Here is a 26,445-nt window from a genome sequence, read left to right on the forward strand (position 1 = left end):
CCACTTGTGATGCTCAGCTCACCCAAAGGCTGCAGAGCCCCCTGTCCCTGCCCTGGGGGGTCCCAGCCTCTCCTGCTGCCCTGGTCCAGCTGGGATTCTCCAGGGCAGAGGAAGGATGCTGTCTGGATAATACAGGAACCTGGATAATACATTAATAACACAAAGCACAGTAAAAGTATAATTGTATTAAACACTTAAGACAGACTTAGAGCATGATACTTGTCCCACTTACACACATTTCCAACCTAAGTCACTACTCTGTAAACAGAATTTTGATTAATCCCACTGAGAATTCTCTCCCTCTGATGTATATTCTGCAGCTCTCTATGACATTCCAAACAAACACTCACAGCTGTTATATTTATATGAGGAGAGCTCAATTATTTATCCTGCTCAGCCCCTACCTCACCTACTTTGGTAGATGAAAACCCAGAATACCTGACACTGCAAACCCCTCCTTTTCCAGCTGCACATCCCAGAGCAGCTGCTGAACACCCACAATGATGAACATGCAAATCTCTCTGTGTTTTGTCTTTTTCATTCAAAACAGCAGCATGAGACAAGGACAGGAGTGGGAAATGCTGCTGCTCACTGGTGCAGGATTTGCTAGGGGGGTTTAGTTCAGTTTGTCCCTGAGGAGGTGACATGAACGGGGTGCTCAGTGTGCACACACCCCCGAGCCTGGCTCCAGCTCTCAGCATCTTCCTGGGGAGCTGAAGGAATCCTACTCCTCACAGCTCTGGGAATCCCAGGGAGGAGACTCCACAGGCTCTCTGGGCACTGCCCAGGGCAGAACTTCTGGGATCAGTTCAGGAATTGCTGGGCTCAGTCCCTGCCCATCCCATTCCCACACGCTGCATTCCCCCGGCAGCAAAAGGAGAACGTTGCCTCCACTGTAAAGAAGGAAAAAAAGAAAGAAAAGTCTTGTTGTACAAAAATCTTATTGTAAAGAATAGTCTTTGTTTGCTAAGTACAATCAAAACTGAAACATTTGCAGATTAATAAAGGCTCTAATTAATATGCTTTTAAATCACTGCATGCTGAGCTATTGTAAGCTTTGCATTTATGGGAGGTTACCCAGGCAGGTCTCATTACAGAGGAAATCAAACCTTAATCTCCAGCCTGCCACCACAGCATCACCCTCTCTCTGATTTAGCTATTTATGGGATAAAACCCTTCCTCTTGAACAGCAGACAAGACATTTTCTTTGAACCTCTTTGCAGCTCCTTGTAAACTGAAGAACATTCAGTCCCTCCTGAGTGTTTTCTGAGAAATAACAGCACTTCATGCTATAAGAGAGATGGAGGTGACCAGGGTTAACAAACACTCTGGTGAGAGAATAAAATGAACCAGGGACAGGCTTTTGTCTCTATCAAAAGAGTTCTGATCCTTCTGCAAAAGGACAACAGCTTTGTTTGAAGCAGTTTATTTCAGACAAAAATTATCCAGATATGCTCAAAGTCTCCTCCTTCCCAAACTTGTTTTTGGGAAGGCAAAAAGGGATGAGGATGATGCTGGGCCACAGTTTTAGAAGTCTAAATTGAGGTAAGTAATTCAATTTATGCTGCTTTTAGGCAAAACTGTCATTTTCAGTGTAAGCTGTGCTCCTGATCTTTACCTGGAGGAAATGTTCTGGCATAAGTCTTGAGGGAAAAATGCAGATTGCTGTGACTTTGAGATTAAATCTGGGTTTGGCAAAGAAGACTAGAGAGGAAGACTCATGGGGCTTCCAGAACCAAGCACTTCTTTCCTAGGTTGGAACTTGGGCATCCTGAACTGACACCAATCTCTGCTTCCCTGTGTCCATAAAGGATCCCAGAATCTTTCCCCTGGACTTCTCCTCCCAGGTAAGATGGGGAAAACCTGTCCCAATTTTATAAAGCTAAGTAGAGCAGTGTTTATAAAGCCAGGTACAGCATGCAGAGAGATCCACAGTGCCGGTGGCAAAGCACTCACAGGATTAATTCAAGGTATTATCTTTTTAAAATATTGACTGTCCCCTGGATGGAAACTGCCAGACAGTTTCAGCCCAGTGGATCTGGGTCTGAAGCTTCTCCAAGGCCTGGTTTATGCAGTGGGCCATGCAGACAGGGCATGGCTCATTCCCCTGCACTAAATCTCTCCTGGCTTTGAAATGAGCCACAGAATTTGGGGCTGCAGCACCAAGTCAGGGTGAGGGTCCCAGCTCACCAAGGGATTTGAACACACACAGGAATTATGTGTTTGCATGAAATCTTCATGCACCTACTTTTGCAGAAAATATCTGTATATTTGCCAGCATGGCTAAAAAGTAAATAAATACTGTGACCAGGCTGTAATACCAGAGGCTTTAGATACTCCATGGCACAGCTGTGAGCTGACCCATTTTCAGGCCTCTAAAGCTAAAACTGCTTGGCAAAGAGGCAGAAATGTGTGCAGACATATCCTGCAGCAAAGAAACAGAATGACCCTGGTAAAAAATATCTGCAGCCCAGGAGGAGAGGCTGAGATGCAACCCTGGTGGCAGGGGAGGAGAGGGTGCAGCAGCACAGCACAGTGACACAGGCTGCAAAGGCTCAGCATCCTCACTGTGACTGTGTTCACAGGGGTCTCAGGATGAGGGAAGAGACCAGGATCTGACTCCATGGTTCAGAAGGCTGATTTATTATTTTATGATATATATTACATTAAAACTATACTAAAAGAATAGAAGAAAGGATTTCATCAGAAGGCTGGCTAAGAATAGAATAGGAAGGAATGACAACAAAGGTTTGTGGCTCGACTCTCTGTCCAAGCCAGCTGAGTGTGATTGGCCATTACTTAGAAACAACCACATGAGACCAATCCCAGATGCACCTGTTGCATTCCACAGCAGCAGATAATCAATGTTTACATTTTGTTCCTGAGGCCTCCCAGCTTCTCAGGAGGAAAAAATCCTAAGGAAAGGATTTTTCATAAAAGACATCTGTGACATATCACCTGGCTGGAACTGCCCAGGGCAGGGGGAATCCCTGTCCCTGCAGGTGTCCAAAGCCATGGATGGAGATGTGGCACCTGGGGACAAGGGGCAGTGGTGGCCTTGGCAGTGCTGGGGGAATGGTTGGGCTCTATCCTAGAACCATTAAAGCTGGCAAAGCCCCCTGTGATTCTGCTGTTCCTGCAGCTTGGGGTTTCATTGTGAGCTCTGACAAAGACCTCTGCTGCAGGGTCACATAATCCAAGATAATCCACGCCAGGATACTGCACCAGAACACCTCCCTTCAGTGCCAGAAACTGAAACCCCAGCAACCCCAAAGCAATCCTTCATGCTGGATCCCATCAGGGCCCTTGGCCTTGCAGAAACACAGAGCTGCTGGGCCAAGGAGCTTCACTGCAATGTGACAAACACAGCTGTGAACAGAATTCCCTTGTGGAGCTGTCCCTCTGGTTTGAAGCCAAGATAAAATTATAAAATTTTATAAAATTATAAAATGGACTTCTTGTGGATCCCTTCCACTTCAGGAATTCTAATATATATATATATATATATATATATAAATACATTTATATGTATATATATTGTATACATATATATGTATTTATATGTGTATATATGTGTATATATATATGTGTGTTTGCATGTATTTATATATATTTATATATATATAAATATATATCTTGTCCAGTGAAGAACCATCAGTGGTGATGAGTCTGAGCCAGCCTGAATGAAGCACCTGGAGACCAGGATGCCCCAGGACTGGGCCCATTGGAAGCAGGGTCCCTCCCCAGGCTGGGCAGCTCCAAGTGCTGCCCAAGGACAGCTCTGCTGATCCCGGGTCCCCCAGGGCAGCTCTCAGCCCTGCTGGATTCAGCCCTGCTGGATTCAGCTCCCTGAGCTCTTCCTGCCACGCACTCTTAATCCCCTAAGCCTCCCCTGAATGCTGCTCAGAGCTAATGACTCTTCCTGATCTGCTCTCCCTCATTGCTAAAGATGGAAATTACTGAGCAGAACCTCTGCCACGGGAGCTCATCCCAGCTCAGGAACCAGGAGCAGCTCCTGGGAAGCAGCCACAGGAGTGGTGGGACCTCCCCAGAGCCTGCCCTGTGCACAGTGACCAGCCCAGACTGATGGGATGGCTCCCAGACCCCACTGAGCATCGCTGAGCCACAGCCCAGGAACACTAAATTCCCTCCTGTTCCCTCTCAGGAAGACCAAATACTCCTGATGGTTTGCACTGAGGAAGCAGCTGCCCTTCTGTAGCCCCACATTTCTCCTCATAGAGAAAACCAAGGCACAATTCTTCCCGAGAATATTCCTGGGTTTCACATTCTCTGAACATCAGAGAAAGAAAACACAATTCTTATCATTTGCTGTGCCTGTGTTTGTGCAAAAGCAGAATGCAATGTGGAGATTGTTTACCAAAAGTGAGGGTGTTTTGTTTCCTTGGCCTGTCAGGGCCAGGTGTGTGTGTGTGTCAGGGGACAGTCATGAGATTCAGAGCAGTTGTGTGCAGGGTTGAGTGCTTGGTAGGCTCAGTTATAGATGTATAGAATAATCTAGTATAATGAAGTCATTAATTAGCCTTCTGATACCCATGGAGTCAGATGCACCATGGGGCCCTCCCAGCATTGCCACCCCTCCTCCCCAGAAGCTGCTCCCATTTGGAGAGGGCTGCCAGCAAAACCAGCCTGGCAGGAGACACCTCCTTTGAGGAGCCTCATCCCAGAGCAGCACTGAGGGGCCCTTGGCAAAAGGACTTTCCAGAGGAATTGGGAGGATACAGGTGGCAAAGGTGTCCATTACACAGCTCTCTCCAACAAAGAGAAGGCCACTCTAACCTCAGCCCATTCCCAGAGCCAAGGGTTTGGTCACCAGTGGGAAATGCTCATGAGACACCCACAGAAGGCAGCCTGGGAAAGGGGATATGGCTTTTGGGGTTAATCCAGGAAAAACACCAGAATTGCATCTTCCTCTTCGAGCAAAATGGAGAAGGGAGAGTTTAAAGCCTCTCTGAGGTGAAGCAGCAGCTTTTAAGGCTGAAGCATCACAGTAACAGCCCCTGTGCTCACATTCAGCCTCAAATCCTCCTGGCACAGGGGAACAGAAGCCCTGGAATGCACCAGAGATGCAGCAGCTCCTGCCCTGTCCAGGAGAGACTCAGCCTGACCCAGCACTGCTGAGGGAATCCCTTCACCCTGCAGGAACCCCAGCTCCTCCTCCCCATGTCCCAGGGTGACGTTATGATGCTTGTATCCCCATTCATCTGGTCTGTTCATGCTGGCTATTACGTTCTGTGCCTTCAAGACTGGCTCTGAAGAGTGGAAGTTTTGTTTTGGTTTCTTATCAGCCTGGCGGGACACAGAGACAGGGCAGTACATGGTGCTGCTTTTGCTTTTTTGCTTTTGCTTTTTGCTTTGCTCTCTTGCTTCTGCTCTGCTCCTGCTTGCTCTTGCTTCTGCTCATTAGCTACTTCAGCTAAACAGTCCACATTTCTTCCTGGACTGTTTCTTCTTTCCTTTTTTGAACCAACTTGAACCTGCTCGGGACTGGGACCTGGGAACACCGAGAGTTTGCACCTTGTGGCCTAGCGGGGCCTACTCTGGGCAGCAGCTGCCCCGGTGCCGGAGGGACTGAGGACAGAGCGACCACCCCTGAGAGAGACTTTCTGATTTTGTCATCTTTCCCAGAGCGGTGTCATCGGGTATTGTTCATTTTGTGTGCTGGGGGGTGCTGTGCCTGTTAAATAAACAGGTTCTTTCCACTTGTCTCTGAGGAATTCTTCCCAAACCGGTTGGAGGGAGGGGCCATGTGCGTTTGCTTTCTAGAGGGGCCCCCTTTTGAGATTCTCTCCCAAATTTGCCCTAAACGAGGACACTCCAGTTTCCCAGGAGCTCTCCCAGCAGGAGCAGATGCCAGGTGTGCTCTTCCACACATCCCTCAGCAGGAGGAGCCTTCCTTGCAAATCACATTGCTGCTGTTTGCTCGGCTCAGTTGTGTCCCAAAGAGACACAAATATATTGTTCCAGCCTCAAGGTTGCTCTCAGCAGCCTTTCACAGACATTCAGAGTCCAGCAGGGCAGGCTGCTCCTGCCACAAAAACCCTGATCCCAGCCAGCTGCTCCAAGGATCACTGATTTTCCTCATAGATCACACCAGGAATGCAGGATCTCCCTGCAATCACAGCCCCACTTCTGCCTCACACACAGGCAAGCTCTGGCACCATTCCTCAAACTTTCTACATAGAAATATGAATTTTGCAGCTGAAAAGCAGAAGGTCCTTGGAGGTCTGAGGCTTCACCTGGACCACAAGCAGTGATGCTGTTATCACTGCTCAGAGGAGCCCAAAACACATCCAGGTGATCCCTGTGGCACCCAACAGTTTCAGAACACCTGAATGAATCCCACTCCCCTTAACAACAATCTCAAAGTCACACCCAGGCAGGTCAGCATCAAGGGCCACATCCTGGTCCCAGTGGCTCAGGAATTGCCCCCATGAAAGCAGAACTAATTCAGCAAAGCCATTCAAGCCCCACACAATTATTTTAACAGATTTGGCAATGTCCATGCAAGTCCACAGAGCTGATCCTGCCTATCAGTGGCAAAAATTGCAAATTCCATCCTCTAATTTAATACAGACACTCCAGGGCACAGGGACTCAATCAAACAAGCCTCACTTCCTAAGGAAAATACCCTGGCTGCTTTCTCCATCAAAGGATTGCACTTCCCAGCACTACAGACTGCTGCATCCACAGGGAGGAATGTTTTTCTTGTTTCATTGATAGACTATCTACAAACCCACGTTCACAGTGCTCAGGTGGCTCTGAGAAAACACAGGAAGATGTGACAGAGGCAGGAGAAACACAGATTTTCCCCAACAGCACCCAGAGTATTTCCCACGAGCAAAACCTGAACGTTCTCTCACATTTTAAATGTCTGTGAATATGAGAGAAAAAGCATTCTTGGGAAAATTTCATTGATTTTTTTTTAAAATATCATTTTTCTTATGTTCAACAGCAAGAAAGAGAATTTAAATATTTAATTCTTTTCTTTGTTTTCCTTTGTTGAAGGATGGGAGAGAGGGAGACTTCTCCCAGTAACATTCCAGGTTATTGCGACGCTAATCCCAGTTATAAGCAGCAGGTAGATGAGGCTGCTGGACAAGAGCTGCAGGAAAAGTCCTCAGAAATTTTTTATATTTGCTATCAGCAAAAAACAGAGCAAAAAAACACTTCTCCTACCTTGCATGAGTTTGATATCTCAATGTTTTTCTTCATCCTAAAATTACCCTACTGATTTTTTTGCATTTAGATTGCTGGGGTTTTGTCTACCCATTTTCAGCCTCAAAATTAACATTTCCATATATTTCTTTGGGCAGTGGTGCACAGGACTAAAGAAAAGCAGTAAAACTGAAGGAATCTGGAGCTCCAAGCCCCTGTAATCTTAAAATGACTCATTCCCAGAGCTTCTCAAAATCCTTCAGATCCTCTGAGCTCAGAAGCTCCTCCTCTGGATGGATGGAAGATTCATGGCAGTGGGATTTACAGCACTTGGCTCCTGGAAATCAGCCCATTTATTCACCATAAGAGAAATTTAGGAGCTGCTCAACACCTGATAGTAGCAGCACAGAACAATTTAAGAGAATTAAAGACAATTTCTGTATTTAATTAAGAACCATCCAGGCAGCTGAGAATTGCACAATCCCAGAAGATCAATGGTGAATTTTGTATCTCATCCTCTGCAAAGATCAATGAGGCCTTTGCAAAGACCAGGAATAGTTAAATTTAACATAGGAGAGAAAAATATGGGGGATTTTTGTAATTTCTGCATTCAGTCCCAAGTGTTACTCATTTTACATAGTTACAGGAACGTTACTTTTGTGCATTAAGATTGAGATACCCAGAAATAAAATCTATTTTGCATAGGAAAGTCAAGAAATGTTCTGCTGAACCCTACACAGGGTTTTGCCCTGCCTACATCTAAATATCATCTCCATAAAACCTTCACCTTTTCTGCTTTTACAACCAACTTCTCTCAGCCACATCCTTTACATTCTCAGCTGTGCACAGCAGCTCCCAGGGCTGCTGGGTCATTCTGCACAACCTTCCCCTTGGCTGATGTGAGACAGGGAAATCATTTGGTTGCCAAGTCTCTCTCTTGCTGAAGCCCATTAAAGCCGTGTCTCAGGGAGGGAGAACACGTTCTCTGCACAATCCCTTGGAACTCAGAGCAGTTTCAGTGTTGTACCATTAAAATCTGTATTATAATAAAGGTCAACGCTCATTTTAATGCCATGAGCAGGTGGTGATGTCCACGTTGTGCTGCACACACAGCAGGTCACTCATTAACACCCCACACTCCCCAGCCCTGTGCTAACAAGCCCAGCCTGGAGCATTAACCATGTCTGGAACAGCTTCTCAAGCACCACAAACAGCACATGAAATATCAGTTTGTGCCACCATTCAACATCACTGAGTTCATTTGCTGTGGTTTTTTTAGCTGCAGGGACCATTTCTCCTACTAACGTGCCTAAATGTGAGAAAAAAATGCTGCAGCAGCTGAAACCCTAACACATAAATACAGCCTGTTTTCCTTAAATATGTACTTAGGTTGTTTTCTAGAAAATTAAACTTCTCAGAGGAAAGTATCAGCTGAAGAGGGCAAATATATGAATGATATCCAGTGCAAAAAATGATGACTAATGGAACAGAATGGTGTAATTTCAAGAGCTCTACTTTATAATCATCATTTTGAGCAGAGCAGGGAACAGTGCTACAAACCACAGGGTACAAACCCAGCACTGCTGCAATCAGCTCCTGCTCCTTCAGAGATTCTGTATCCTTGTGGAGCTGACAAGTTTTTAATTCATTCTTCCCATCTGAAAAAAGAACAACCCCAAAGCACAGTTTATCACTGGTGCTATTGGAGGATTTGTAGTCATAAATGCTCCACTCCAAGGTGGGCAGGCCCTGGCACAGGGTGCCCAGAGCAGCTGTGGCTGCCCCTGGATCCCTGGCGGTGCCCAAGGCCAGGCTGGACACTGGGGCTTGGAGCAGCCTGGGACAGTGGGAGGTGTCCCTGCCATGGCAGGGGTGGCACTGGAGGGGCTTTGAGGTCCCTTCCTACCCAAACCCTTCCATGGAACTGCCTCCAGCTCTTCCTGCATCTGTGTCCTGCTCTTTAGCTGGGTTTGGCTCATTCCCCATGGGACATGGACCACTCCAATGGTCCCCTGTCCTCCTGGACCTCAGCCCTGTGTCAGAACAGACTCCCAAAGCTCTGGAGTGCAGAGCAGCCCCAGCACCCCATGGCTTTCCTCAGGGGAACGCTGCCACACCACCCATCTTCAGAGGGCAAACCCCAGGGGAGGGCAGAACGTGCCGTGAGGCCTGTCCTGAGAGATCTGGCATCTTCACAAAGTGCTGAGACAACCTGAGGAGGATGGAGAACATCCCTGAGAGGAGATTTGCTGCAAGGAACAGAGCAGCACGTGAGGAGAGCTCCTGAGCTGCCCCTGTCCCAGACTGCAAGGCAATGTGTATTCTATTTGCCATCTGTCAGAGGTGGGGCAGGTATCTTCTGTTCATTGGGCAGTTCTCTTTATCTCTCCCACAAACCCATCCTCCTTCCAGGAGATATTTTCTGTTAATGGGCCAGTGAGTGTCCCTGCAGGGCTGATAAAATTCCATCATCCCATGGGGAGAAGCTCCACCCAGGGGAGGAGCCAAGCATTCCTACCTGGATGCAATATGAGATTTTGGAACATCTTTCCATGGGAATCCCAGAGGAGCAGATGCCTCTTCCCCTGGATCTTCAGAAGAAAACTCCCCCCTTGTGCAGGATCCCTGCTGCAGCAGAGCCACAGCTGGCACTGCAGGAGGGCTGAGCCCCCCTGGGATGGGGCTGGGACACCTCCCTGACCCACAGGGGGTCAGGGCATGCTCTGACTCTGGCAGTGTTGTTTTGTTTTACTGCATTGTTGATTTTATTTTTATTTTCTTCCCTAATAAAGAACTGTTATTCCTGCTCCCATATCTTTGCACGAGAGCCCCCTCTTAATTTCAATTTATAGTAATTTGGAGAGAGGAGGTTTACATTTTCCATTTCAGGGGAGGCTCCTGCCTTCCTTAGCACAGACCTGTCTTTCCAAACCAAGACAGCCCCTCAATCCTGGGAAAGGCTGGCTCCCATCCTGTGGGATGTCTGTGCTCAGACACAAACCCTGCAAGGCTGCTGGAGTTTTTCAGCCTCCCTGGGCTCAGCCCCTTCCCTGAGGCACCCGTGGGTGGAACAGCTGGAGTCTGGCTGCTGGACACTGGGAGACGGCACCCAGCAACCACACAGCTGAAGGGTCATTTCCCCTTCTCAGGGTGTGGAAATCAGCAAAACAAAACCTGCCACAGACATGGAAGGGTTTGATTTGCAGCCTTGGAAGAAGCTTGGATTGATGTACAAATACAGTACACAGATATTAAGCAGAAAATTGTAAACTTATATTTCTATAGTTGTAAGAAAGCGTATGCCTTAAGTGTGATGGTGTTCACAGGAGTCTCAGGTTGAGGGAAGAGATGAGGATCTGACTCCATGTTTCAGAAAGCTGGATTTATTATTTTATTATATATATTATATTAAAACTATACTAAAAGAATAGAAGAAAGGATTTCATCAGAAGGCTGGCTAAGAATAGAATAAGAAAGAATGATAACAAAGGTTTGTGACTGACTGAGACAGTTCGAGCCGACTGTGATTGGCCATTAATTAGAAACAACCACCTGAGACCAATCCCAGATGCACCAGTTGCATTCCACAGCAACAGATAATCAATGTTTACATTGATTTTGTTCCTGAGGCCTCCCAGCTTCTGAGGAGAAAAGATCTTAAGGAAAAGATTTTTCATAAAATATGTCTGTGACACCTTAAGTAAGTGAGAAATTGTACTGATAAGATGGTGAAGGGTTTGTAGTGCAGCAATGTAACAGTATAGAGTAATAATTTTAAGTTATAATAAGAATTATTTAAGAATTTAAAAGTTATAATAAAAGTATATGTGTAGATGTGAGACAGAAGCTCATTAGATGAAAGTACCTGCAGTGCAGCAAAATTAAATAAAGGTGATAAGTTAGAAAAGCAAAATAAACCTTGTAGCATCAATTAATTGGATTAGAAAGTTCTGTATTGCCTTGTAACAAAGAACTTGTGACTGCTCTTGAGCTATGGCCCAGTGCCTGCTCCTCTAAAATCTCACAGCCCCTGAGACTGATGTTTGTCTGAGCAATAAATCATTTCTAGTCTGATGGTGGTCGCACCCCTTCACTAAAAGCAGTGATAACGATATCAGGGCTCTGCATTGGGGTCCCATCCCAGAGCATCCCCCCCATGACCACGGGATCTGACAGCCCCAGGTGTGCCTGAATCACTTTGGTCACACCAAACTCCAGTGCCCATCAGGAACAGGATAGATTTGTGGTGCTGGGCTGCAAACTGGAATAAGAGCCTTTAAAACATCCCTTCCATCCCCACCAATGAAGAATCCCTCACTCAGGCCGGCAGCAGACTGCTCATGCATAATTAAACAGCCTCCTCCAGTTTCCAGCAGGTCAATGAGAGATCTCCTACAACCCTCAATGTCAGGTGAATGGTGACACAGGGGCAAGAGGAGCTGAGCTACACAACTAAAGCAAAAGCAGCAAAAACTAAAAATTAAACCAAATCATTCTATAGAGGAAACAGAAAAATTACTTCCAATGATTATAGTTTTGTGTTTCAAGTGAGTGAAGGGTTTCTTATGACACTGCAGGACTTCTGGAGGGGAGCAATGGCACAGCTGGGTGGGAATGCTCAGTGCAGGGATGCTGCTGGCACAGGACTCAGAATCTCCAGGGAATCTGGCAGAAAGGCAAAGATGCTGGTGCCACCCAGACCACACCAAACTCAACCTCAGCCATGAGGGTTTTGCTGCTTTTTCTAATTAAAAAAATAAAACCAAAAAGCCCACACAAAACCAACCCATCAACAAAGAAAAAACAAAAACAGCAAATAGAAAACCTAAGTTAGAAGCTTTTTCTCCCAGTTTTAGTATTAATTTGAAGGAGGAGAATGAGGAGGAAGGGGAACAGAACAATTTCCTGGCACATAAAGTGGCTGATTTCTGCCAAGCAGAACTCTGCCTTCCCACTGCACTGCCCAGCCCTCAGTGCTGCCCTGAGCTCTCAGATCCTGCCTTGAGCTCCAGCACTTGCCAGGGCTCAGCCAGTTTGACACACCAGGCTTCCTGCAGAGCACACAGCTTTGATAACACATTTTAAAGGCTCAAAAAGGAGAAAATGCCACTTATGGCACTTTCTCTTCTCCTTGCTGGGGACTCCAGCCCTGTTTCCCTGGCAGGGACTCTCAGGTTCTGGTTTTTAAGCACCACTGCCAGGTTGGAACTTCAATCATCTCAGACACATCTGTGGAGTAATCTCAGTGTAAGTCCATACCAGCCCTCAGATCCCTCAGATATTTCAATCCCTTCTTGGATCTGGGATTCCCAGAAGCCCAAGGAAATCAAATCCTTCAGGAGCATGGCAGCTCTGCCCTCCTCCAGTGTTTGCCTCCTGAAGCAGGAGATGCTTGGCCTAATTTCACTTTTATCCCATTCCATCCATCATCTCATTGGCACAAGCTCAAGGCAGTGCTTGAACAACTCCATCACAGATAAAGAAATGCAGTGTTTCACTTTTTTTTTTTACATTTGTGTGTAAAAATGGAAGCAAAACTCTTCTTGCCTCATGGCTTGATGAGAGCCAGTGAAGTTTGTGCCACACTAACAATTAACAACTCATTTCCAAAAGGAGCAGCAAGTCCTCCCCAGCATCCCCAATGCATTTCCACCTCACAAACCCAAGCACAGGCACAGCTACCTCATCCAGCTCACTTTTGTGATGACACAGGGCTTTTAAAGATCGATGCATTTCAAGTAACCAGGGCTGCATTAAATTATCCATCAGCCCTCCCAAGGATCCCTCAGTGAGCAGCTCCCTCCTTGCAGGAGAGCTCAGCCCAGCCAGGACTGGAGGGTTAAATCAGACCTGGAGCAGTTCAGTCAGCACTTCCAGACCCCATCAGCCCCTCCAAACCCAACCAAACCCACCCCAGCGGTCTCTGACCCTGGCCCTGGGGTGAGCCCATGTGTGACCGTGCTCACAGGGGTTCTGGGATTGGGGAAGAGATGAGGATCTGACTCCATGTTTCAGAAGACTGGATTTATTCTTTTATTATATATATTACATGAAAACTATACTAAAGAATAGAAGAAAAAGTTTCATCGGAAGGCCAGCTAAGAATAGATAGGAATGATAACAAAGGCTTGTGTCTCAGAGAGTCTGAGCCAGCTGACTGTGATTGGCCATTAATTACAAACAACCACATGAGACCAATCCCAGATGCACCTGTTGCATTCCACAGCAGCAGATAACCATTGTTTACATTTTGTTCCTGAGGCCTCCCAGCTTCTCAGGAGGAAAAATCCTAAAGAAAGGATTTTTCATAAAAGTTGTCTGCGACACTGCACAGTTTGTGTGCAGGATGTCTGTCACTGACAAATTTTCTGGAAAATCCTTTTGCTAGGATCTTTTCTCCTGAGAGAAGCTTCTCCATGTTTTGCTGCTTTGGAATGTGATTTGGAGAATTGTTTACCCAGCATATTAATTGTTTTTACTTGATGACCAATGACAGCCACCTGTGTCAAGGCTGTAAGCAGTCACAAAATTTTATTATTGATTCCATTCCTTTCTTTGCTTGCTTTCTGTCTCCCCTCTCTTTCTTTAGTATAGTTTTAGTATATAATTTTCTTTTAATATAAGATGTATCAAAAAATAATAAATCAGCCTTCTGAAACATGGAGTCAAGACTCTCATCTCTTCCCCTGTCCTGGGGACCATGGAACACCACCACAGATGGCTCCATGGACACTCAGCACTGAATGCTTTGCTGTAAATTCAAGTTTTGCACATGTCTGAACAGCTCTGTGAAAAGCAGGAGGCAGAGCAGCCCCACCTGGGCAGGTAAAAACCAGCAAATAAGGGAGATTTCACCAAGGGCAACACTGATTCTCTTGTATTCCCAGAAAGAAAAGGGAATTTCAGCAGACAGCAGCCCATGAATGGACCTGGAAATTGCATCTCCATCAGAAAGAAAATGACTTTTAAGCTTATTCCTTAGCTATAGTGCAGATTTTGGTGTTGGCCACATTTTTTACTGTCATATGTTATGGAAAGAGTCCTGCAAACCACATTAGAAGTGTTTACCCAGGTTTTATTGCTTAAAAATATGATTTAAACAAAGGCAACAGAGAAAATTGAAAGGTTATTGAAGACATCTGAGCCTTGAGTATTAGTTTGCTTACACAATTTCTGGCATACTTTCATTTTCTTAATCTTATTGAAAGTACAGTAAACACATTTCAGGTAACAGCTTTTCCTACAGAATTACTGCTGTTCCTTCACTTCAAAACACAGGACCTTTAGATATAATTTAAAGCATTATTACTAGCATTCTTGTATTCATAATGAAAGTGGTAACATTAAGACTTAAAATTTTCATTCTACTGTTTGCTAGCTGCTCCACATGACTAATAACTTCTATTTCCTACACAAAGTACAGCAACTTTGGGGCTCTTCATGCACCATGCTCAGCTTCAGTATCATGACCATAATTTCTTGAAAAGAAAAATACAATAAATGGTGCTAAAAAAAACCCCAAAACAGTCCATTGATAGTTCCACCACATGAATATTAAAGGAAAAATATTTTTTGAGACTAATTAGGAATCTTAATAAGTGAAAATAAAAATATGTGATTCATCCAGTTCTGTAAGGAAGTACCTAAAGCATCAAAACCATTCTCTAACACCACGACATCCCACCCATATCATTCCCAAATCCCAGCCCACCCCCCATGGCTACAACAGCAATTCCTTTCACTTTGCAGAAAATGGGACAAAGCAGAGGAAAAGGGCTGGCACAGCCCTTGTACAAAATGACACCAAAAAGCCATTTCACATATTCCAGTATCAGCTCCCCCCCATGCACTCAGCATTTCAAAGTGGGAGCTGCTCTGTTGTGACGTTTCCAGACTTTTCAAAGCAACAGATCTGTGTTGCTACAAGCAGGAGCTTGCACTGAACCAGGTCCTTCACCAAGGAACGAACACATTTCCCCCTCCCAAACCCAGTTATGTAACAGGGCACCAGCAGCAGCATCATCATTATCGACTGAGCAGAGATCTCTGGGGTTCTGAGATGGGAATTAATTATTCACAAACAAGTCCTCGTTAACTAAAGCCATTATTACCCACTTACACTGGAGAGCTGGGGTTTAATAAGCAGTGTAAGCAATGCAAATGGAAAATTACTCAGAGACAGCTCAACTCTGCCTCCAGAGCCAGCCCAGCTCCTGGCAGGACTCACATTGGGGGAGCTTTTCCCAAACCCACCCCAGGGAGGGCAGCCAAGGCACTTCCACAACGAGGATCTCTCACTAAAGGGAAAATCAGGAGCTCTCTGCACTAAAATAATCTACAAAAACCTCAAATGTACCACTGTGCCCTGAGCAGCCTGGTGTCCTGCCCGTGGCAGAGGGGTTGCAAGGCGACATTTGATCCCAAGCCAGTCTGGGATGATGACTCAGGAAACAATTCTGAGAATTGCTTCCTGAAAAGCAACAAGAAATGCTTATTTAATGATTTCTGAATGTAAGTGGTCAATATTCATTCCAGATCTCCAAAATCTCACAACTGCCAGCTTCAAAACGCGTTGTTATTAATTAGCAGCTATCACACAAGAGCCAGGGAAATGGGGGCAGATTGCAGTGCTGGATAACCCCCTTTCCATGGCATTGTTTCATTATTCATCAGAAGGTGAGGAGCATGAGGCTTGTTACTTGATCAAGCAGCAAGCTTCTAAAAATATTTTCAGTTCTATTTATTGGGAACTTGCTTCTATTTTTTCCCTTAGTATAAACCACTTGGATGGAAAAGTGCAACACAAGCCTGCAGCCAGTGTCACAAACATGCCAAGGAGGAAGGAAAAGCTCAGAGTGATCATTTGTGTGGCAGAAACCCCACAACCTTCAACAGGGAATGGAACTCTTTATCCAAACACAATCCCTAGGAAAAGAAGAAAGTGAGATTCCCTGCCCTGCCCCATCTGTGCCCAGCATAACCCTCCCTGGTGTTCTCCCTTCCCACAGCTCATCCCCAGCAAAAGGAGGGAATTATGGAGTGTAAAACCACGGGATATCCTGGAAAGGGCCCACAAGGATCCCTGAGTGCAGCTCCTGGCCCTGCAGAGCCCTGCACGAATCAGGACATTGCTCCAACACCAGGATAAACTTCAGCCACGGCTTCTCTGGGCTGAGCCTGTGTACAGGCAGCACCCTGAAAATGGGCCCTGCCAAGCTGAAAGGGACTGCAGCCATCTCTGGAGGTGTTTTAGTTAATGAGGAGCCTGAGGAGTCACCCATGTGTGCTTGGGGACAGACACTTAGGGATGGCACACAGGAGAAACTGATTCACAGCAAAGTCAGTGCTGGGGGGAGGAAAAGGGAAACAGAAAAGCTGCACCTCCAGCCTTAAGTGAGACCAGAAGGAAATCAGTGATGGGGACAGAACTGTGACCTGCCACAGCTCTTACAGACCCTTGGGACAGGTTTCTGAAATCCTCAGAGCAGTACTGACACAGTAACTTGAGCCACGTCAGGGAAGAAGGGCTTGCATCGTACTCCAGCTCATTGCTCAAAACAAGCAGAAAGCCCAGAACAATACTGGTGAGAAATCATTCTGCTGTACCTCCAAAGCACCTAGAAATCACTCTGCTGTCCCTCCAGAAATCACTCTGCTCTCCCTCCAAAGCATTCCTGCTTTCCCAAACCCACCACAGCCCCCCAAGGAGAACTCAGTGAGCAGCCAGGAGCTTTAAGCACAGGAGTCCCACAAGGCAGATGTGACAAAACCTGATTAACCAGAACAAGCTGGGCTCCTGCCCCAGCACAGCTGCTGGGTATTTCTAATAACAAACCATCAGAAAAATCAGAGACCATTTCAAGCACAGAGAGGAGCAGTCAGGGCAGGTTTTCAGCCTGCACATCCAGCTGATCCCTCATAACTAATCACAGGAACAGGGACTGAAAAGGGACAACGAGCTTCCAGCCAAGGTACAGCAAGGGGGAAGAGACATTTTAATAAAATGCTATTAATTCAGCAATAAACAGACATTGTTTTATTATCTAATAACACATAGAACATATTTTATATATCTATGTTCAGCATATCTAACCCAGCTAAAGCTGTACACTCCTAGGTATTCATATGATGACCCCAGGGATTTGTTTTTGAAGAGATTTTCTTAGGCACTTACAAATCCCTTCATTTTTAGGCTGCAGATACCCAGAGCTGCTTGCTGCTTGCCAGTGGCCATCTGAGCCTCCAGAGTCACTTGGAAGATGCAAAATTTTTACTTAATGTTAACATCTAATGAGAAATAGGGAGAAAGAACAAGACACTTCAAATAAATAAATTCTGGCTTGGTTTTTAGCCAGTTCCTGAAGTTGTTTCTAAGCCAGCTTACAGCACACAAATTGAATGAATTTTTGCTGCACAGTGCCTTTTTAAGAGTGAGGAACATCCTTTATCAAACTATAAAAAGCAGCAATAGCAAACTCTGCTGTGCTTATCACTTGACATATCAAAATACCCACTTAGCATCAGCACAACAGACAAAAGTGTCCGCAAAAGCAGAATTCTGCTCTGTGCTAGGAATACTTGCCCTTATTTCAATGGCAAGTCTCACTAACAGCAAACACTCTTAACTGTGTGCCCTTTTTGAGTGTTTGTGGCACTGCAGCCCTTCCTCCCTGCAGTGAGAAGAAAGGTGAGATGTGAATGGGATTTAAGTGCAGTTCAGTAAATATTTGGCAAAGGCTGCTGTTCCTCATGCATTCAGCATCATCACTTCACACCACAGCTCCTCAGGGAGTGTTTCCTCAGGACTGCCCAGGGACACACTTTGGAAGGGAATTCCTAATGAGCAACTGCATTCCAGCACTCACATCCATCTGCTTTCATTAACCTTACAAAGGAGATGATTTATTCATCATAAAGATATTAAAATGCACTAAGCCTTCTCTTATCTCGAGGTATTTGCCATTGTTTTGTACAGAAAATGGCACTTAGGAGGCTGTTTGAAGTCACGGTCGCTTCTTTTTAATTACAGTTTACAGTTAATGGGCTCCTAGGGGAGGCACTCCGAGGGACTGAGGCTGGACCAGGGCCCTGAGAGGGCACAGGCCTCACCCCAACAACTGGCAGTGAAATCCCCCCTTCCCCATCCCCTCCCTTGTGCCTGGTGACCTCCAGCCCCTCCTGCCCTGAGCAGAGCCCTGGGCTGGGTCACAGCCCCCAGTGCTGCCCAGGAACCCCAGGACAAAATCCCCACTTAACATCAGGCAAGCTTAGTTAAAACCAGCTCACCCAAACTTTGAATCACAGAGTGCTTTGAGTTGGGAGGGACCTTAAAGCTCATTTTGTTCCATGGCAGGGACACCTCCCACTGTCCCAGGCTGTTCCCAGTCTCAATGTCCAACCCTTGGGCACTGCCAGGGATCCAGGGGCAGCCACAGCTGCTCTGGGCACCCTGTTCCAGGGCCTCAACACCCTCACAGGGAGGAATTCCTGCCCAATATCCCATTTAAGCCTCTCCTCTTTCAGCCTAAATCCATCCCCCCTTGTCCTCACCACATTCTGTGGTCCTCAGTGGGACTGAGCTGATGTGGAAGTTACCTGAGGTCATCAAGTTATCAATGGCCATCAATGCCAAGTTTATAATTTCCTGCCAATTTGCTTTTTCCTGAACATTTTTCCATCTTCCCACCATGGACACCCTGCACTATTTCATGCTCCACTTGTCCCTGTAAGTGCAGGCATCTTTCATTATCATAGATATTGAGGTAATAGAATGCTGATATTCTGGGCTATCTTCTTCCCAAATACCAGCCCAGTAAAATGCCTCTTCTGGAGACAGTTTAAAAATCCTATTCATTTAATGTGCACACACACACAAAAAATCAGTGTTCACCTTTCTTCCTAATTTAAGGTATCTTCTGTTTTGTCCAATCAGTTTTTTCTGCTTACTACAGCCTCAGTTTAATCACTTGGTTAAATTATTGATCAATCAGCTGAATCACAGATATTTTACAGCACAGGACCCTCCAAGAAGCTATTCCCAGCCCTCCAGGGCAGAGCAAATCTTCAAGTGGTTCCTTAATAGCTTTTTGGATTCAGCTGTGAGTTCAGGGACAGAGAAAAAATAAATTGGAAAGAATATTGGAATTCCTGCCCTGTTGCTGCTCTGGTGGAGCTGTGGAACAGCTCATCCCTCTGTGCCCTTCACACTGCTCTGCCACCTCCTTTTTGTCCCCAGTTTGCAACCTCACCCTTCTCTAACCTACCAATGCCCAGAGGAGAGGGAAAAATGTTTTGTGATTCCTGGGAACTGTGTGGCTTTGAAGCGATTACACTTGGGAAGAGGAGAGAGGAAGGGCTACAAACACCTGGTTTGAAATCACTGTCCTAAAAATCAGCCCCACTCTCCTCTCACAGCCAGCTCATCCCAATGCCCAAAGCAATAAGGAGCTTCAAGATACTTTGGTTCTGATGGCAAGAGACTGTCCCAATTATGGCGCTACAGCTGTTTTCCTAATTAAAAAAAAAAAAAAAAAAAAACCCAGAAGCCAACTGTGACAGTGTTCACAGGGATCTCAGGATGAGGGCAAAGACGAGGATCTGACTCCATGTTTCAGAAGGCTGATTTATTATTTTATGATCTATATTACATTAAAACTGTACTAAAAGAATAGAAGAAAGGATTTCATCAGCAGGCCAGCTAAGAATAGAAAAAGAAGGAATGATAACAAAGGTTTGTGTCTCAGACAGAGAGTCCAAGCCAGCTGACTGTGATTGGCCATTAATTACAAACATCCAACATGGGCCAATCCCAGATGCACCTGTTGCATTCCACAGCAGCAGATAACCATTGTTTACATTTTGTTCCTGAGGCCTCTCTCAGCTTCTCAGGAGGAAAAATCCTAAGGAAAGGATTTTTCATAAAAGATGTCTGCAACAGCCAACCACAAATGAACCCAGACACAAGAAGCACAAGTCTGTCCCAGCAGATCTCCAGGAGAATCTTCCCCTGACACTGTGCTCCCACCTCCAGGGAGCTGCAGGAACAAATCCCAAAATAATTGGGATTTCCAGCTATTATAGACTCCCTGAGTTAGCAGTGCTGCTTTTCTACCCTCCAAGGTGGTGCAGGCCATTTTTAATCCAGACCCGTCTACACAAATCACCCATCAACCCCAAGCAGGTCATTCCAACTCCATTACTGGCACCCCAAGCTCTTCCTTAAGCTTTTCACAATAATAAAGACACAGAAAACCAATTTCTTGGGCTGTTTTTTTTTTTTTTTCCCTCTCTTTCAATTTCTACAACTTTTAGAATCAATACTTTCTCTCAAGGAGAACAGCTGTTAAAATTGAGTGTTGAGCTCACCATCTGTGAGGTGGTTCTCTTGAACAGAGAATTTCTGAGTGTTTGGCTGATGGTTCCTGCCAGTGCTGCTCACATTTGCAAGTGCTTGCATGCAAGACAAAATGAACAAAGCCCAACAGAAAACCCATTCTGTTTTCAATAGAAATTACTGACTAAGGTGGTGCAACAAGACTTCAAGGAAATATTCTAAATCTGGAAACCTAAAAATAATCTCTCCACTCTAAAAAGGCTCAACCATTCAAACCCTTCTGCTTTCACTTCCTGGTGTTCCAAAAAGCAAATCCACATCACAGCATCTCTCAACACCCCTATTTTCATCTGGATTTTTACCAGCAGTTCATCTGAGCATCACTTAAGTGCACATGAAATGTTAATGTGAAAGGTGCTGTGTGTGCACTGCAACTGAAGGGTAAGAACTCTACAACTCCATTTTTTAAACTTGTTCCTCCCCAAAAATAAGCACAAATGACAAGCTTCTGTTTCCTAATGAGAATTATTTACAGCTGCATGTGGTCCACGTGGCTTGGGCAGATGTTTGACCTTCATCAGACAGGCAGGAGTTCATTTGCTCTTCTAATGCTACAGGAGAACAAAGATGCTCCAGCCAGAGATCCCACAGCACTTGGGGAATTTATGGAAGGAAGGATGAGTTCAATTGGAAATAGCCCACGGGGGTCAGTGCTGGCTGTCCACTGCTCAGTTCTTCCATTTCAGAGGAAATTTCCTGCCCATCACACTCTGCACTACTGTTAGGAGAAAAGAGGACAAAGCAAGAGCTCAGGGTTTCTATGGCAGGAGCCAGAAATGAAAACTCCTCTTTTGCAGACCTGGTTAAGGACACTTATTTTCTGCTTGCATAATTTTATTCCCTAATATTGCCCACTTGTAGCTGGCACTGAGAACAGACAAGTTTCTGGAATCACGTTGTCCTTTCTGAATAAAGAACCAGTAATTAATTTACAGTCCTATTGTACCTTTCTACCCTCCTCCTGTTGTTAATTATCCACTGCCTAATAGCCTCCTACATCCTTTCAAGGAGTAGGTATCAATTTTGCCACTGGCTAAGTGCAAAAAAAAAAAAAAATTAAGAAATAATCAGCTTTTATGATTCCCATCTAATCCTACACCTTTAGGATTGACCTGTTCTGGCTGAGAAACAGCACCAGGATATTTGGCCTCCAAGTGATAATTAAAAACCTCATTACTGAACCCCATTAAAGACCTCCATAAAAGCCTGGAAGTGGCTGAGGGGAGGGAGGGCAGTGCTGGGGAGGACTCAGAGCCCCAACAGCCCCTGGATTTGTGTGGCAATCACAAAACTCCCTGTTTGATTGTGTACACAAGGAAGCTGACCCCACCCAACCCTGCAGGATGGGCTGTGGGATTTGGGGGTTATTCCAGGTTGTAGTTTTAATGGTTTGGTGTAAATTAGAACTGGGGTCACTCTTGGAGGGCACAAGGTAAAGGAGGACTCACTGAGGCTGAGAAGTGTTCAGGACTCAGCAGCACTAAAACTGAAACACATCTGGGAAATCTCTGCCCTCAAACACTGCCATCCAGGAGGCCGAAGGTGAGGAGGACAATCCTGCTCCTCCTACATCAGGTCTGTCAGTCTGTCTGTCAACAACCTCTCCAAAATATAGACACAGTGAGGTGAAGTGGAGAGTAACCCTTGGGCTTTTCCTCCAGCCTTGCTCAGCACGCGTTGACACTGCTTCTACAAAATGAATTCAGATAAAAAGGAAAGAAAAATATATTAAAGCTTCCACTTTTTTTGCCTCCACAGTTCCACTAACAAACACATACATATGTCTGCATCTGCTGTGGAGCTGACAGGAAATTAGAAGAATATTCTTTTTGGTGTGATTAAGGTACATGGAGTAATATGTATTTAAATGCCTTAAGAATTCTCAAGAACTTCTTTAAATACTTAAGTCATTACCTATATTTAACACTGACATAAACCAGGACTGCATCTCACTAGGACTTAAGTCAGCTATTTCTTATGAATCTGGATTTGGAAGAGTGAGTTCTTTGACTTTCAAACGAAGGTGAATCTCCAGAAGAGATTGGTTTAGGCTGTGAAGGGAGCTCTGTTTGTGTTATAAGCGCTCTTTGCCTGGCTCCTCCTCAGCACCCCAAAGCAATCCACACAGAATTTCCCTCCCCAGCAGCGTGCACACCCCTCAGTGGTGACAGCTTTTCCCAGATCTCTTCTGTGCTTCTCCAAGCTCTGTCAGCAGGCAGTGAAATGGTTCTGGTGCCTAACTAACTCACAGTTAAATTATCTTTGGAAGTGCAGCCCATTTTAGAGCCATGGGATTGGCAATTCCATTGCAGGGCACAGCCACAGCTCTTGAAGGACCAAGGATTATTTATAGCAGATGAGGAGCACAACCAAAGCAAGGCTCCAACACCCTCCTGCCGTGTCCTGGCTGCTCCTCGCTCCTCCGGGGCTGTGCCTCAAGGCTGCTGTCCCCTGGCAGGGGCAGGAGGGGATTTACCAGCAGCTCCTTTCAAAGCCAACAGCAGCAGAAAGAGAAAATGACAAAAAAAATCAAGAGCTGCGACAGCCCAGGCAAGCCAGGCTTATCTCAGCACGCTCTGAGCACGTAACAAATGACAATGGCTGAGCTGCAATGCTCATCTTCATTGCAGAGTGGAAACTTCCTTCATTTTATGCATCAAAGCAGAAGGGTTATGAGAGGGCCAGCAGCTGAAATGAATTCTTGCTGGATTTCTGATATTTGTTTGAAAACAAAGGGATGGTTTTTACCCAAAACAGAAAGAATAATGGTAAGTCATCCTAATTCATGCACGTGATGGGTTTGCAGGATCCAGAAAGGAAGGATGTGATGGACTGGAGTTCAAAGTTCATTTTAACGAGAAATACACTCCAATCTTTACCACTTCTAAATTCTGAAACATCAAATTTCCTTTGTATAATAAACAAAAATAACTGAAGAAACGGAAAGCCTGAGGATACCCAGAGAACATTTGCTAACTGTGCTCTTGGAACACTTCCAAACGTGGCTCTTGAGTGTGGATTCATCAGAGAGAACCATACACAAGGCAGGGGAAAGAAAACTTGACCAGGAGCAAGAGTCACTTCCCGCTTATCCTCTACAGACTTGTTGAATGGTAAATGTACATAAATGTACAGTATTTCATCCAGCTCTATTAATTTTAGCTCAAATCTCTATTTTTCTGTACAGATACTGCTTCTTGAATTAAAATTCAGAGGAGGAAATCTTATTCCCCTGGCACAATTAATTATTATAAATAAATTACAGGGGTATCCCAAGTAATGTGTTTGATTTAATCAACGAAAAGTTAATGAGGCCAAATTGATGCAGAAGTTAGGCAAGACTAAGCTGACAGGGATTTAAAGATCTGTTCAGCTCCTGAGACTGCAGGATCGATATGGGATTTGAGCAGTGAGGGAATCCATTAGGAGACAAGGGAAAGGCTTCGCTTTCTGCTCCTCCCTCCAGAGGACACAGCTCAGGATGGGGCAGAGCAGGGAGGCACTAAAGGCTGCAGCTCCCACTCTGGGGGTTTTACTAAAGAGCTCCCAGCTTACAGCCCTCACTGAGCTTTAATAACCAGGAATCTCCAGCAAAGCCTCTCTTTTACTGCCTTTTGTTCGTCTCTGAGAAGGGACAAAATCTACAGCTCCACTTGAAAACCCAGCTACAACAACATCAGCATAATCTGAAATCAATACAATATTTGGCTGCTACAGTCACAAATGCAAATGAAGCTTTAGCCTTGACTCCAAGAATTTATAATGCATTTCGTGGAAACCTGAAATTTTCTTTCTGTCTTTGTGTCTTTAGTAATTGTTCTCAGCTTCCCCAGCACACAGTTTGCTCACTTCATCTTCCATTTATTGACAATTGCGCTTACTGGAACACTCACAAAAGCATCATTAAAACATCTCAGACAAGGAACTAGATACCTGAATCATGGTTAATTCCTAATCCAAGGACCATTCTTGAACTATATGGAGGCATAAAACTACCTAAGATACAGATTAGGAAAGCAAAAAATAAACAAGGGCTTGAAAGTTATCAGACTATTTTCACAGATCTATTTTTTTGCTGCATATTTTCCTGTTGGATGGAATTGATCTAACCATGACCACCTACATAGAGCAATGAGAGCAGGAAGAAAAACTGGGCAAGTTCTGCCTTTTATTTAAATTGTTGGTGTGCAGAGCACTACAGGAAAATTGCTTTAGCTTCAAGTCCTATCTAGAATGTCTCATACATGAATTCTTTTCAAAGAAACAAATTATGTGCAAGGAAGCAGAGACTTTTTTTCCACCAGTGCATAGAGGCAGCTCCTCAACAGAAGTGCCTGTCTCCTACTCATGATCCCAGCAGTTTGCACATGGATTTCCAATAGCTGCTGCCAACTATTTTCAATGTTCTGCAGAGAAAATTAATTCTGTTCCTGAAGTCAGGTTTTACTCCTGTCCTCACAGGGCTCTGTGAATTACACTACATCTCCATTACAAATAAATGCATAAATAGAATAACTACTTCAAACCCATAAGAGAGCTTCAGACCATGCCCTGTCCCCCTCTGGAACTTTGCTATGGTGGGGATGGAGTTGGACTTTGAGATCCTTCTGGGTCCCTTCCAACTCAGGATATTCTGTGATCCCAAGGGATTCTGTTGGATTTGCTGTGTGCCACTTCTGTTTTGCAGGACTGAGACCCCTCAGGCAGCTGCAGGTGGCTGAAGCAAGGAGAAATGCACGGATCAGGGGAAAACCCTCCAAGAACATTACAGAGCACACAGAAAGTACAAAACACCCCACATTTCCCCTTTCTTTATACTCCCATGTCAACCCCAAGATTCACCCAGCTTTTCCTGTGAATTTTAATAGAAAAGAACAAAAGCAGCCCAAAGAGAATGGCAAAATAATGAAGGAAACTCAAAGTGCTTTATAAATTCCAAAGAGCACTGCAGGCCCTGGGCTCTCTGAATTGAGCTGTGCACGCGTGTTGCTCATTAAACAGCCTTATCTCACAGATAACCAGAGCAGCCCCTCCAAGAAGTGGGGATAGAAATGAGCTGCACTGAATTAATGTGAAGCCACTCACAAAGCTTTGTCCTTATGAGATTGCAAATTCAACAACCGCCGGCCTGTCGGGAGCTCTGTGGAGCACAATCAGCACAGGATCCATAAATTACAGCTGTCTGTTCCAGGGGAAATAACTGTGGGCAAAAAGTTTGCATGTGCTGCTTTACCCACCTGGGTGGCATCCAACATTAAGCCAGACTTGATCCTACTTTTCAGTAGAAAAAGCAGAATTGCAGCAATTCAAAAGTCAAACTATTAATAAAATGTATGGCCTGATGCAAAAACTTCATCTGTTTGCAAACAGACACCTACCTGTGTTTACACAACACCTGCCAAAAAACCACAAGATCCCTTTTTCCTCTAATTCATCCATTCACAATGCTCTTGGACTTCCTTGAGGATTGAGTCTGAGGGATTGGTATCACGGGGGTGTCTCAGGTTTAGCTGGGTGTGAATTCAATTATCATCTGTCAGAGGTGGGGCAGGTATCTTCTGTTCATTGGGCAGTTTTCTTTATCCCTCCCACAAACCCATCCTCCTTCCAGGAGATATTTTCTGTTAATGGGCCAGTGAGTGTCCCTGCAGGGCTGATAAAATTCCATCATCCCATGGGGAGAAGCTCCGCCCAGGGGAGGAGCCAAGCATTCCTACCTGGATACAATCTGAGGTTTGGGACGCCACGGCAGCCTTTGCCCCCTGCATTCCCAAAGACCAGGCCCATCTAAACCACCACTGGAATTTCAGAAGAAAACTCCCCCCTTGTGCAGGATCCCTGCTGCAGCAGAGCCACAGCTGGCACTGCAGGAGGGC

General features: G+C 45.3%; 1 protein-coding gene across 7 annotated transcripts in view; it reads right to left on the reverse strand.

The window, feature by feature from the left end:
* The window catches only part of IQSEC1 (IQ motif and Sec7 domain ArfGEF 1), a 302,794-nt gene that overhangs the window by 211,726 nt on the left and 64,623 nt on the right, over positions 1 to 26,445 (reverse strand). The gene's annotated exons all lie outside the window — the stretch shown is intronic.

This window comes from Melospiza melodia, chromosome 10 (genome assembly GCF_035770615.1).
Source record: "Melospiza melodia melodia isolate bMelMel2 chromosome 10, bMelMel2.pri, whole genome shotgun sequence".
In the NCBI taxonomy this organism is placed as follows: domain Eukaryota; kingdom Metazoa; phylum Chordata; class Aves; order Passeriformes; family Passerellidae; genus Melospiza; species Melospiza melodia.